Below are 11,297 nucleotides of genomic sequence, written 5' to 3' on the forward strand. Positions count from 1 at the left end.
TTAGCAAATTTGGCAAACATAATTTCCATCCCTTTATCTACTATAAATTGTAAAAAGGTGCAGTCCCTGTGACACAGTACTCATTATGTTTTGCCAACATGACAAAGATTCATTTATGATTAGTTCCTGTTTCTACTTAGCTAGCCAATCTTCTATTCATGCAGCTCCGCTATCAACTTCTATTTTCTACAAATGTCTTTCAATGTGGCACCTTTAAATACCTTCTCAAAATATAAGTAGAATACCTCCCCTTTATCTATAGTACATGTTAATTCTTCTACAACTCGAATAGATTGGTCAACTGGGCTCTTATTGTTCAGAATGTGAGTATTTCAACATTTGCACTGCATAAGAGGAAAGAGCTAATCGCTCGCCAACCAACTCTTTTAGATATTTATAGAAATTTTTACTATGTATTTGTTATATTTCTGATCACCTTTCTGTCACACCCTAATCTTCCCCTCTTTATCAATGTTTCTGTCATCATTTGCTGTTCTTCATATAATGCAAAAAAGGTCCTTTGACCCATTGAGTCTGCACCAATATAATTACCACTAAAATGTGCCAATCCCAATTTCCTGCACTTATCCCATATCCTTGAATATTATGATATTTGAAGTGGTCATCCAAATATTTTTTAAAGGTTGTAAGGTTTCTGCCCTCTATTACTTTCCAGTCAGTGCATTCCAGATTCCCATAACCCATTGAGTGAAAAGGCTTCTTCCCAAATCCCCTCTGAATCTCCTGTCCCTTTCTCTAAAACTATGCCCCTCATGATTGACCCCTCAACTGAGGGAAACAGCTGCTCTCCATTCACCCTGCCCATAACCCTCATAATCTTATGGACTTCAATCATGTCACCCCTCAGTATTCTCTGTTCTAAAGAACACAATCCAAGCCTATCTAATCTATCCTTATAGCTCAATTTCTCCAACCCAGGAACATCCTGATGAACCTCCTCTACACCCCCTCCAGTTCTATCATATCCTTCCTGTAGTGAGGTGACCAGAATTGCACACCGTACTCCAGTTGTTGCCTGACCAATGCTCTGTTCAACTTCAACATTACCTCCTTGCTCTTATACTCAATGCCACAACTGATGAAACCAAGTGTCCCATATTCCGTCGTAACTATCCTATTCATGTGCTCTGATGACTTCAATGATCTGTGAATAATTACCTCAAAATCCCTCTGTTCCTCTAAGCTACCCAGTGTCTTGCATTTCATGAAATACTCCCTCATCTTGTTTCTTCTTCCAAATAGCATCACTTCGCACTGATTAGGTTTAAACACCATCTGATCTGCTCCTCTGACCAAGCCATCTTTATCTTCCCGTAACCTCCAACTATCTTCTTCGCTGTTAACCACTCTGCCAATCTTGGTGTCATCTCCAAATTTGCTTAACACTCCCCCCACATTTTCATCCAGATCATTTCTGTTTATAACAAACAATAGGGGTCCCAGTACAGATCCTTATGGTACACTGTGAGCTACCAACCTCTACTCACTCAAACAGCATTCTACCCTTTCTGTCCTATTACTAATCCAGTTTCTGATCTATCTCACCAAGTTTCCCTTAATTCCATGGCTTTAACCCTCTCAGTCAGTGTCCCATGTGGAGCCATGTCAAAAGCTTTGCTAAAATCCATATAAACTACATCAACTGAACTTCCCTCATCCACACACTTGATCACATTTTCAAAAAACTGTTAACAAATTTGTTAGGCATGACCTCCCTCTGCTGAAAATGTGTTGCTGGAAAAGCGCAGCAGGTCAGGCAGCATCCAAGGAATGGGAGAATCGACGTTTCGGGCATAAGCCCTTCTTCAGGAATGGGGAAAGTGTGTCCAGCAGGCTAAGATAAAAGGTAGGGAGGAGGCACTTGGGGGAGGGGCGTTGGGAATGCGATAGGTGGAGGGAGGTCTAGGTGAGGGTGATAGGCCGGAGTGGGGTGGGGGCGGAGAGGTCAGGAAGAAGATTGCAGGTTAGGAAGGCAGTGCTGAGTTCGAGGGATTTGACTGAGACAAGGTGGGGGGAGGGGAAATGAGGAAATTGGAGAAATCTGAGTTCATCCTTTGTGGTTGGAGGGTTCCCAGGCGGAAGATGAGGCGCTCTTCCTCCAACCGTCGTGTTGCCATGGTCTGGCGATGGAGGAGTCCAAGGACCTGCATGTCCTTGGTGGAGTGGGAGGGGGAGTTGAAGTGTTGGGCTACAGGGTGTTTGGGTTGGTTGGTCCAGGTGTCCCAGAGGTGTTCTCTGAAATGTTCCGCAAGGAGACGGCCTGTCTCCCCAATATAGAGGAGGCCACATCGGGTGCAGTGGATGCAATAGATGATGTGTGTGGAGGTGCAGGTGAATCTGTGGCAGATATGGAAGTGTCCCTTGGGGCCTTGGAGGGAAGTAAGGGGGGAGGGTGTGGGCGAAGGTTTTGCATTTCTTGCGGTTGCAGGGGAAGGTGCCGGAGTGGAGGTTAGGTTGGTGGGGGGTGTGGACCTGACGAGGGAGTCACGGAGGGAGTGGTCTTTTCGGAACACTGATAGGGGAGGGGAGGGAAATATATCCCTGGTGGTGGGGTCCGTTTGGAGGTGGCGGAAATGACGGCGGATGATACGCTGGACATGGAGGTTGGTGGGGTGGTGGGTGAGGACCAGTAGGGTTCTGTCCTGGTGGCGGTTGAAGGGGCGGGGCTCAAGGGCGGAGGAGCGGGAAGTGGAAGAGATGCGGTGGAGGGCATCGTTGACCACGTCTGGGGGGAAATTGCGGTCCTTGAAGAAGGAGGCCATCTGGATGGTACTGTTTTGGATCTGGTCCTCCTGGGAACAGATGCGGCGGAGACGAAGGAATTGGGAATATGGGATGGCGTTTTTACAGGGAGCAGGGTGGGAGGAGGTGTAATCTAGGTAGCTGTGGGAGTCGGTCGGTTTATAGTAAATGTCCATGTCAATTCGGTCACCCGAGATAGAAATGGAAAGGTCTAGGAAGGGGAGGGAAGGGTCTGAGACGGTCCAGGTGAATTTGAGGTCGGGGTGGAAAGTGTTGGTAAAGTGGATGAACTGTTCAACCTCCCTCTGACAAAGTCATGCTGACTATTCCTAATTAACCCTTGCATTTCCAGGTGGGTATTCAATTGCTCCTTCAGTTTTTTCTCCAGTAGTTTCCCTATCACTGATGTAAAACTCATCCAGTCCAATTTCCTTGTTCATCTCTACCAAGCTTCTTAAAAAGCGGGAACATATCTGTTGTCCTCCAGTCCTTTGGCACTTCCCTCATGGCCAAAGAGGAATTAAAGATTTCTGTCAGAGCCCCAGCAATTTCTGGCTTTGCTTCCCACAGCAGCCTGGGTGCAGTTAATCCGAACTAGAGGATTGTTCTGTTTTTAAGCCAATAGTGCCTCCACTATCTTTCCATTTCCTATGTCAAAGTGTGCAAGTTCCTCACAGTCCCTTTTCCTGAGTTCTATACCTACATTCTCCCTCTCCAGATGAAGAGACACCTTCATTCAACGCCCTTTCAATAAACTGCAGCTTCACACACAGTTTATCCCCTTAGTCTCTAAAGGCCCCTAGTCTTTCCCTGGTTAATCTCTTCCCTTCAATGTATTTGTAAAATATTTTAGGATTCTCCCTAATCCTGTTGACGAGCCATTTCTCATGCCCCCTTTTTGCTTTTCTAATTGCTTTAAGTTCCTTCCTGCACTTTTCGTGTTCATTGAGGCTGCAGCTGAATTTCCCCTTTTGGACTTGCTAAAAGCCATACTCCTCCTCCTCATCCAGATCTGAATTATCTAGACACCCAGGGGTCTCTGAACTTATTTCCCCTACATTTCCCCCTAAAGTTTAATCACCCAATACTCTCCCCAGCTCCTTTTTGAATGTAGATCATTTCTCTGCTGTAGACTAACCTGTAAGGAGCTGTTCCCAGTCCACTGTGGGCCAGATCCACCTTTATTTTAATAAAATCTGCCTTCCCCTAATCCAAAGCTGTCTTTTACAGGCCATCTTTTCCCTTGTCCAGAACAACTTATGTTCTGACCAATCTTCTGACCTGCATCTTCCTTTTCACAATGATATTGTTTTAAGGAGACATGATGGCTCAGTGGATGGCATTGCTGTCTTGCAGTGCCAGGGACCTGGGTTCGATTCCAGCCTCAGGTGACTGTCTGCATGGAGTTTGTGCATTCTCCTCGTTTCTGTGTGGGTTTCCTCTGGGTGCTCTGGTTTCTGCCCACTGTTCAAAGATGAGGATTGATGAGGGCAGAGTGGTAGATGTGATCTATATGGACTTCAGTAAGGTGTTCGACAAGGTTCCCCATGGGAGACTGATTAGCAAGGTTAGATTTCATGGAATACAGGGAGAAGTGGCTATTTGGATACAGAACTGGCTCAAAGGTAGAAGACAGAGGGAGGTGGTGGAAGATTGTTTTTCAGACTGGAGGCCTGTCACCAGTGGAGTGCCACATTTATATAAATGATTTTAATGCGAGCTTAAGAGATATAGTTGGTAAGTTTGCAGATAACACCAAAATTGGAGGTGTAGTGGACAGCGAAGAAGGTTACCGCAGATTACAACAGGATCTTGATCAGATGGGCCAATGGGCTGAGAAGTGGCAGACGGAGTTTAATTCAGATAATTGCAAGGTGTTGCATTTTGGGAAAGCAAATCTTAGCAGGTCTTATGCACTTAATGGTAAGGTCCTAGGGAGTGTTGCTGAACAAAGACACCTTGGAGTGCAGCTTCATACCTCCTTGAAGGTGAAGTCGCAGGTAGATAGGATAGTGAAGAAGGCGTTTGGTATGCTTTCCTTTATTGGTCAAAGTATTGAGTATAGGAGTTGGGAGGTCATTTTGTGGCTGTACAGGACATTGGTTAGGCCACTGTTGGAATATTTGTGTGCAATTCTGGTATCCTTCCTATAGGCCGGGTACTAGCAGGTGGGACTAGATTGGGTTGGGATACGTGGTCGGCATGGACAGGTTGGACCTAAGGGTCTGTTTCCATGCTGTACATCTCTGTGTCTCTATGTGCAGGTTAGGTGAATTGGCTGTGCTAAATTTCCCATAGTGTTCAGGGATTTGTACATTAGGCCTATTAGTCAGGGGTAAATATAGGGCAGGGGGAATGGGACTGGGTGGGGTACTCTTCAGAGGGTCAGTGTTGACTTGTTGGGCCTAAGGGCCAGTTTCCACACTGTAGGGTATCTAAATGGATTCTAGATTTACTTTAAATTTGATGCTATCCTTAAAATTTCTAATTAGCCGTAGATGGCGATTTGATTTATTGTAGTCACACATACCTAAGTACAGTGAAAAGGTTTGTTTTGTGAGCAGGCAGATCATAACAAGCAAGGACATACAGAGCATAAGGTTTTTAGACAGACTGGGGCCTACAAGTTACACTGTAAAGAAGGTGCATGAAGCAAGATCAACATTAACACGATCAACATTATTTGAAGTTAAAGAATCCATTCATCAGTCTAATAACAGCAGAGAATAAGCTGTTCTTGAACCCTTGGTACATGTGTTCAATCTTCTGTATCTTCTGCCTGATGGAAGAGGTCAGAAGAGAGCGTTACCATGGTGGGATGGGTCTTTGATGATGTTGGCAGCCTTTCCACAGCAGCAAGCCATGTGAATGGAGTCCATGGATAGGAGATTGGCTTCCATGATGGCCTGGGCTGTGCCATACCAAGGTGTTATGCACCCGGACAGTATGCTTTCTATGGTGCATTTGTAGAAGTTGGTGAGGGTCCTTATGGACATGCCAAATTTCCTGAGCTGCCTGAGGAAGAAGAGGCATTACTGTGCCTCCTTGACTGCTGCATCTACATGTCAAGTCCAGGACAGGTTGCTGGTGATCGTCACTCCTAGGAACTTGATGGTCTCCACCCTCTCCACCTCAGCTCCACTGGGGATGTCCCTTGGAATCTTCCTTTCCCTTTGAAATGTCTCTAATATGGGTGTTCTGAACAATCCCTTTAAACATCTGTCAAATAATCTCCATTGAACTATCCTTTCATGTAAGTTGAATCTTTCATCTCAGTTTTCACGTCTTCATAATAGTCCTTATTTAAGCTTTTAAAAATAGTCTCAGACCCACTCCTATCTCCCTCAAACTGAATGTAACATGCAATCATACTATGGTCACTGCTACGGAGGGAAATTTTCACGATGAAATCATTTCTGAATCCTGCTTCATTGCACAACACAAGGTCTAGTATAGCCTTGCTCTCTGATCATCTCCAGTCATGCTCTTCTAAGAAACTATCCCAAAAACATTCCTAATGTAGGTTACCTTTGTCCATCTGGCTTTGAGTCGATACCTCAGTTAAGATGTCTTGTGATTATTGCTACGCATTTCTGACAAACTCCTATTTTCTTTTCCTATGCTTCACCAACATGTGACTGGCCTATATACCGCTCCCACAAATACTTTCATGCCTTTAGAAATTAGAAATAGGAGATAGAAATGAAACAAACCTGAAACATGAGTTATGGAAAACTATTGAATTTTCAGTCTAACATCTTCATTTCATGTGCCATGTGATTGAACCTGTTTTTGAGTTGACCCTCTTTTAGGTGGCCTGTCCACTTTTGAAGTCTATTATTAGCTCTTGCTAGTTTTCAAAAGTTGGAAGGCAAATGCAAGAGTTCAGTGCCAAACACTCTATCTGCTGTGAAACCAAGTAATATGAACCATGAAGTCCAGTTTCAGATCTTATTTATTCCAAATATCTGGACCTCAACAGAGACAAGGAGCTTTAACCTTAAAAGTAGAGAGTTACTCATTCAGAGGTGATATTAAGAAGCATTTTGTCATATAAATGGTAGTGAAAATCTGGAAATGTATCATAAAATGTTATTGAAGCTGAGTCATTTGAAAACTTCACATGTGACATTGATCTATTTTTGTTGGTATTGAGAGATAGGAAACCAAGATGGGTCAGTGGAAGTTGGCTATCAGATAGTGATGAGCAAATGGAAGGGTAGAACATAGTTGAGGGGCTGAATAGCCTTTTCCTGTTCTAATAGCAAAACCTCTCCAAGTCACCATTATTGTCCCTGAAATGCATGGGGTAGAAAATTAATTGGAACTCTTGATTTTGTTTGATACCTGGCAAGCGTATCCCTCCCAACACATTGGCATCCCACCCAATCTTATTGTCCTGGAAAATCAATCTATTCAAGAAACAAAAGGTTTGCTCAAGAAGTGAACAAATATTCACAGTTAAACGTAGAATAGTCACAGAGAGTTGCCAAGGTATTGGAACTCTATCTCAACATGAGCTATCTCAACATGAGCCGAAAGGGGAGGAAATGAATTTGGGGATGCTCTTATTGAAAATCAGTGAAGAGATTTGATGCAGCATAGACTCTCGACAGATTCTGGACTGGAAATATAACTGGTGCTGTCTGAACCAACTCGAATCAGACAGAATGGGAAATTACCTCAATGTGTGCCTTGGTCCAAAAATATCGAAGTGAGAGCAAAACATAAAGCAGCTTCTGGTAAAACATGATATTATCATTGCAGCAGTAGTAGCAGTTACATTAACATTGTAAATAGGTGTTTCAGCATGTTTATTTCTTCAGCAATAGTAAACACATACAAGCTGGACAGCAGTGGGTAGAAAGTAAAACCTCCTGTCTGCGCAGTTCTTTCCAAGTTTGTAGACAAACTACCACATACAAACACTGTGCCTTTCTTGGTAATTCTGTGTGCTGAGCAAAACCACAGATAAGTTTGCATAATGTAAACAGTGGAAAGATAGGTTTTTTTTCAAGTGTAAAGCAAATAGTGGAGCTTCTAGAAACATCTAGAAACAACAGTCTCACCAACAAGAACCTGCTGTCTTTCTGGATTCATTTGTTCCTGAAAAAGAAATAGCAGCCTCAAATTTTCTGACAAAATAATGACATGTGAATAATACACAGCTTTTTAAATATGCAAATCAGCCATCAGCTTGAACCTAGATACACTGTGAATTTAGAATTGCTTACACAGTTCTGCTGTTGACTTCAAAAAATAGCAATTCACCATTAACTTCTTTTTAATCTCATGACGTTGCAGCCTGTTTGACTGGCACCCAAGCAACTGCCTTCAACACTCATTGTCTTCACCACCAATGACATTGGCAGCAGTGTGTAACACCTACAAGATGCACTGCAGTAACTCACCAAGGCTGCTCTTCAAACCACACCCTCCACCAATTGGAAGGAGATTGGCAGATGCATGAGAATAGAACAACTTACAAGTTCTTTCCCAAGCCATATACTATTCTGAAATTAGGACTATATATTTTTTCCTTCACCGTCACTGCGTCAAAATCCTGGAACTCCCCTTCTAATTAGCTTGCTAATATACCACAAGGACGGCAGGAATTGTAAATAGCCATCCAGGGTAATGGGATGGATATAAATGCTAAACTGACTAGCCACACCAATATCCTATGAATGAATAAAAATAGTTGTCCATTGAACTCGCTATAGAATGTTAAATCTGGTAACAACAGTACTACTGGTTTTTTTTTCTAACAACAGATACTGATAATGATTGTCAACCAATCTCTCCATCCCAACAGGTGAAAATATGGAACTCAATTCTAAAGGTTCAACTCTTAGAAATTCTGCAAAATTCACTTCTTTTTAGTGAAAAAAAAACTCTGACTTTGCCCTTGCACCATTTTTCTTTCTGCTTAGTGTATTCCATGGTCTGGAGTGCAGCTTAGTTCTGCTTGGTTGCTGCACAATTTGAGATCTCTCCCTGTGTCATTGACAGCTCATCTTAAAGGAACTGAATTCTGCAGTCAAACCATTCACCACAGAGTAACCTTCAACTGTGCTCAATAATAAAGAGAGCAATCAAGCAAAGGTAATCGCCTCCTATGCAGAAGGATTATGAAAAAAATGAATAGGCTTGAACTGTTTGGTTTGCAGTACAGAGGAAGTAAAAGTTTCCTTTACTACTTGCAGTAATAACAGCTTATTTTCATTTGCAACTGTCTCATGGGAGACATCTCAATCTCATACTGTCCTTCCTTACAGTTTCGAAGTCACTGTGTTAAGTATTTGCTCACCTTTTTCCTGATCCTAATGGTTGATTCCTGTTACAATGCAATTCCCTTGGTGCCAGTAGCTTTACCTGAACAACGACTCTTCACATAAGTTTACACAGTTAGCAAAATTTATGAAGTATAGCAGCAATGTGTGCCAACTCTGGGCATATTCCTGAGGTTGTCACCACATGACCTACTGCCTCTAATCATCCGACTGCATGCTCCTCCTACTGGCCATCCAAATAAGGCCAGCCTCACTGGCCTTGCCTTCATATGCTGGTCACAAAGTCAATGGATTCTTCAACACCTACCTGCATGATTGCTTGACTGTCCATTAAACAGCCTTTTGCCTTCATTTTGATATTTCAATAACAGGACAATAAAGCTATTCAACAACGTTTTTCAAAAAAAAGACGCATCATTTCTCCCTGATGATTTTTCTCTGGGATTTCTTGCAGAAGTGTACTGGAGATTCATCGTTATTTCTTGGAGACTCTCAAACATTCCTGGAGCATTGGCAAACTTTCTCACAGCCTTACCCAAGCCTGTCCTCACACCCACACAAGTGCGAGTTCATCTCTTTCTAGTACACCCAGTTGACTTCAACAAACTCTCCCAGTTAGATAGGTTTGAAATATACATTGAACAATCCCTTGATACATCAAAGTACTGGACAAATTCTGATAACCACAGTTTAAGTGTATTTTGAGTGTTTCAGTTTGTACAACATTCAATGGCAAATGTGACAGATACTTAACGACTGAGTCATGAGAAATATTCTGCTTGATTATTTGGCGAACCTAACATGAATCTAGTGTCTTTGAAATCCATTTATTGGATAGTTTATTTTTGTTAATATCTTTATAGAATTGTATTTCTCTCATCAGTTTGCAATATCCAGCATTACAGAGCCTGACCACACTGGTGGTGATGGGGAGGGTGGATTTAATTAATCCCACCAGGGTGCAAAACATAGTCTGCGGTATTACTTCATCAGACTGGATGCAAAATCTTGATTTCCTGACAGTGGGTTGAGAAATAGAGGTAGAGTCAGCAACTTGCCTGTGGTGCACCAAACATAACACTAGCTTGTAGCAGGTTTATGCGTCCAGCACATTACATGTCATGTGCACTGATTAATGTCCGACAGTTTTCAACAAGCTCCGACTGTCTGGCTAAAGTCAGCAGCTCATGAGTAGTTCATATCATCAGATTCATGACTGTTGAAAGGAGGCAAGTGCCAGTGGGCTCCGTGCAGCTGTGAACAGCCAGCTTTCCATGGGAAACTCTGGCACAAAGCAATGGATGTTGAAAGATTGGTGTTCACGTGCTGAGATGTCAGGGGGACAAGGAACGGTGGATAGAATATGGTGCTAGGATGCAGGACGGCGCAGTGGAAGAAAGGGTCTGGTGTCAGGGTATGTTTGTTCTGTAAAGAAGCAAGTGGTATTTGCTCCAATACCACTGTTGATACCTTCACCAGTACGTGGTATTTGGTAAGGATTGCTTGAAATTGTCCACTGTTACCAATCCTCGTCTGTCTTTGCCGTATCCTGGGCCTATCTAATGATTTGTGTTGGAGGTTACACCAGTGTACAGTGTCTGTAGAAGAGGTTTCTTAGATAACAAGAAAATTTATTGCATGATAGCAATAAGAACAACTATATTTGGTGAGACACAATTGCGCGGAGCTGGTTCAGATACATCGGCTGGAGTCGAAGTCCTTGTCTGCACGAACGGACTGTGTGTGACACCAATAGAATGGGTTGAGGAAATGTCACATGACCATTAACCCCTTCAGCACCATTCTTTTCTGCAACGGGGGTGGTGAGTCAAACAGGGATTGAAAGATGGATGAAGGGCTAAAGGATGTGGACCTGAGCATCAAATTGATGGCTCTGGATAGCAGAGGAAAGAATAATTTTCAAAGGGATTTGTGGTACAGGTCCAGAGTCAGGTTCAGGTACCAGGAGATCATATGGAATGGTCATAGAAGCCAGCAAAAGCATGGAGAAGGATAATTGGGAGAGTTCAGAATCAAAGTGGGCAATGGAATGGTCATGGAGGAGATGGCATGCGCAGGGTAATAGTAATAGAAGTCAGGGTAATGAGGAAGGGTTCAAGGGTCGGGGAAGAAAGAGAAAAGGTTATGTTGGATGGATCAAAGATGATTGGGGCAGGTCTGAGTGTGACAGGGAGGGTAGAACACACAGGATCAGATTTGGAATGTAACACACAATATAAT

The sequence above is a fragment of the Chiloscyllium punctatum genome, chromosome 8 (assembly GCF_047496795.1).
Source record: "Chiloscyllium punctatum isolate Juve2018m chromosome 8, sChiPun1.3, whole genome shotgun sequence".
NCBI classification, from domain to species: Eukaryota; Metazoa; Chordata; class Chondrichthyes; order Orectolobiformes; family Hemiscylliidae; genus Chiloscyllium; species Chiloscyllium punctatum.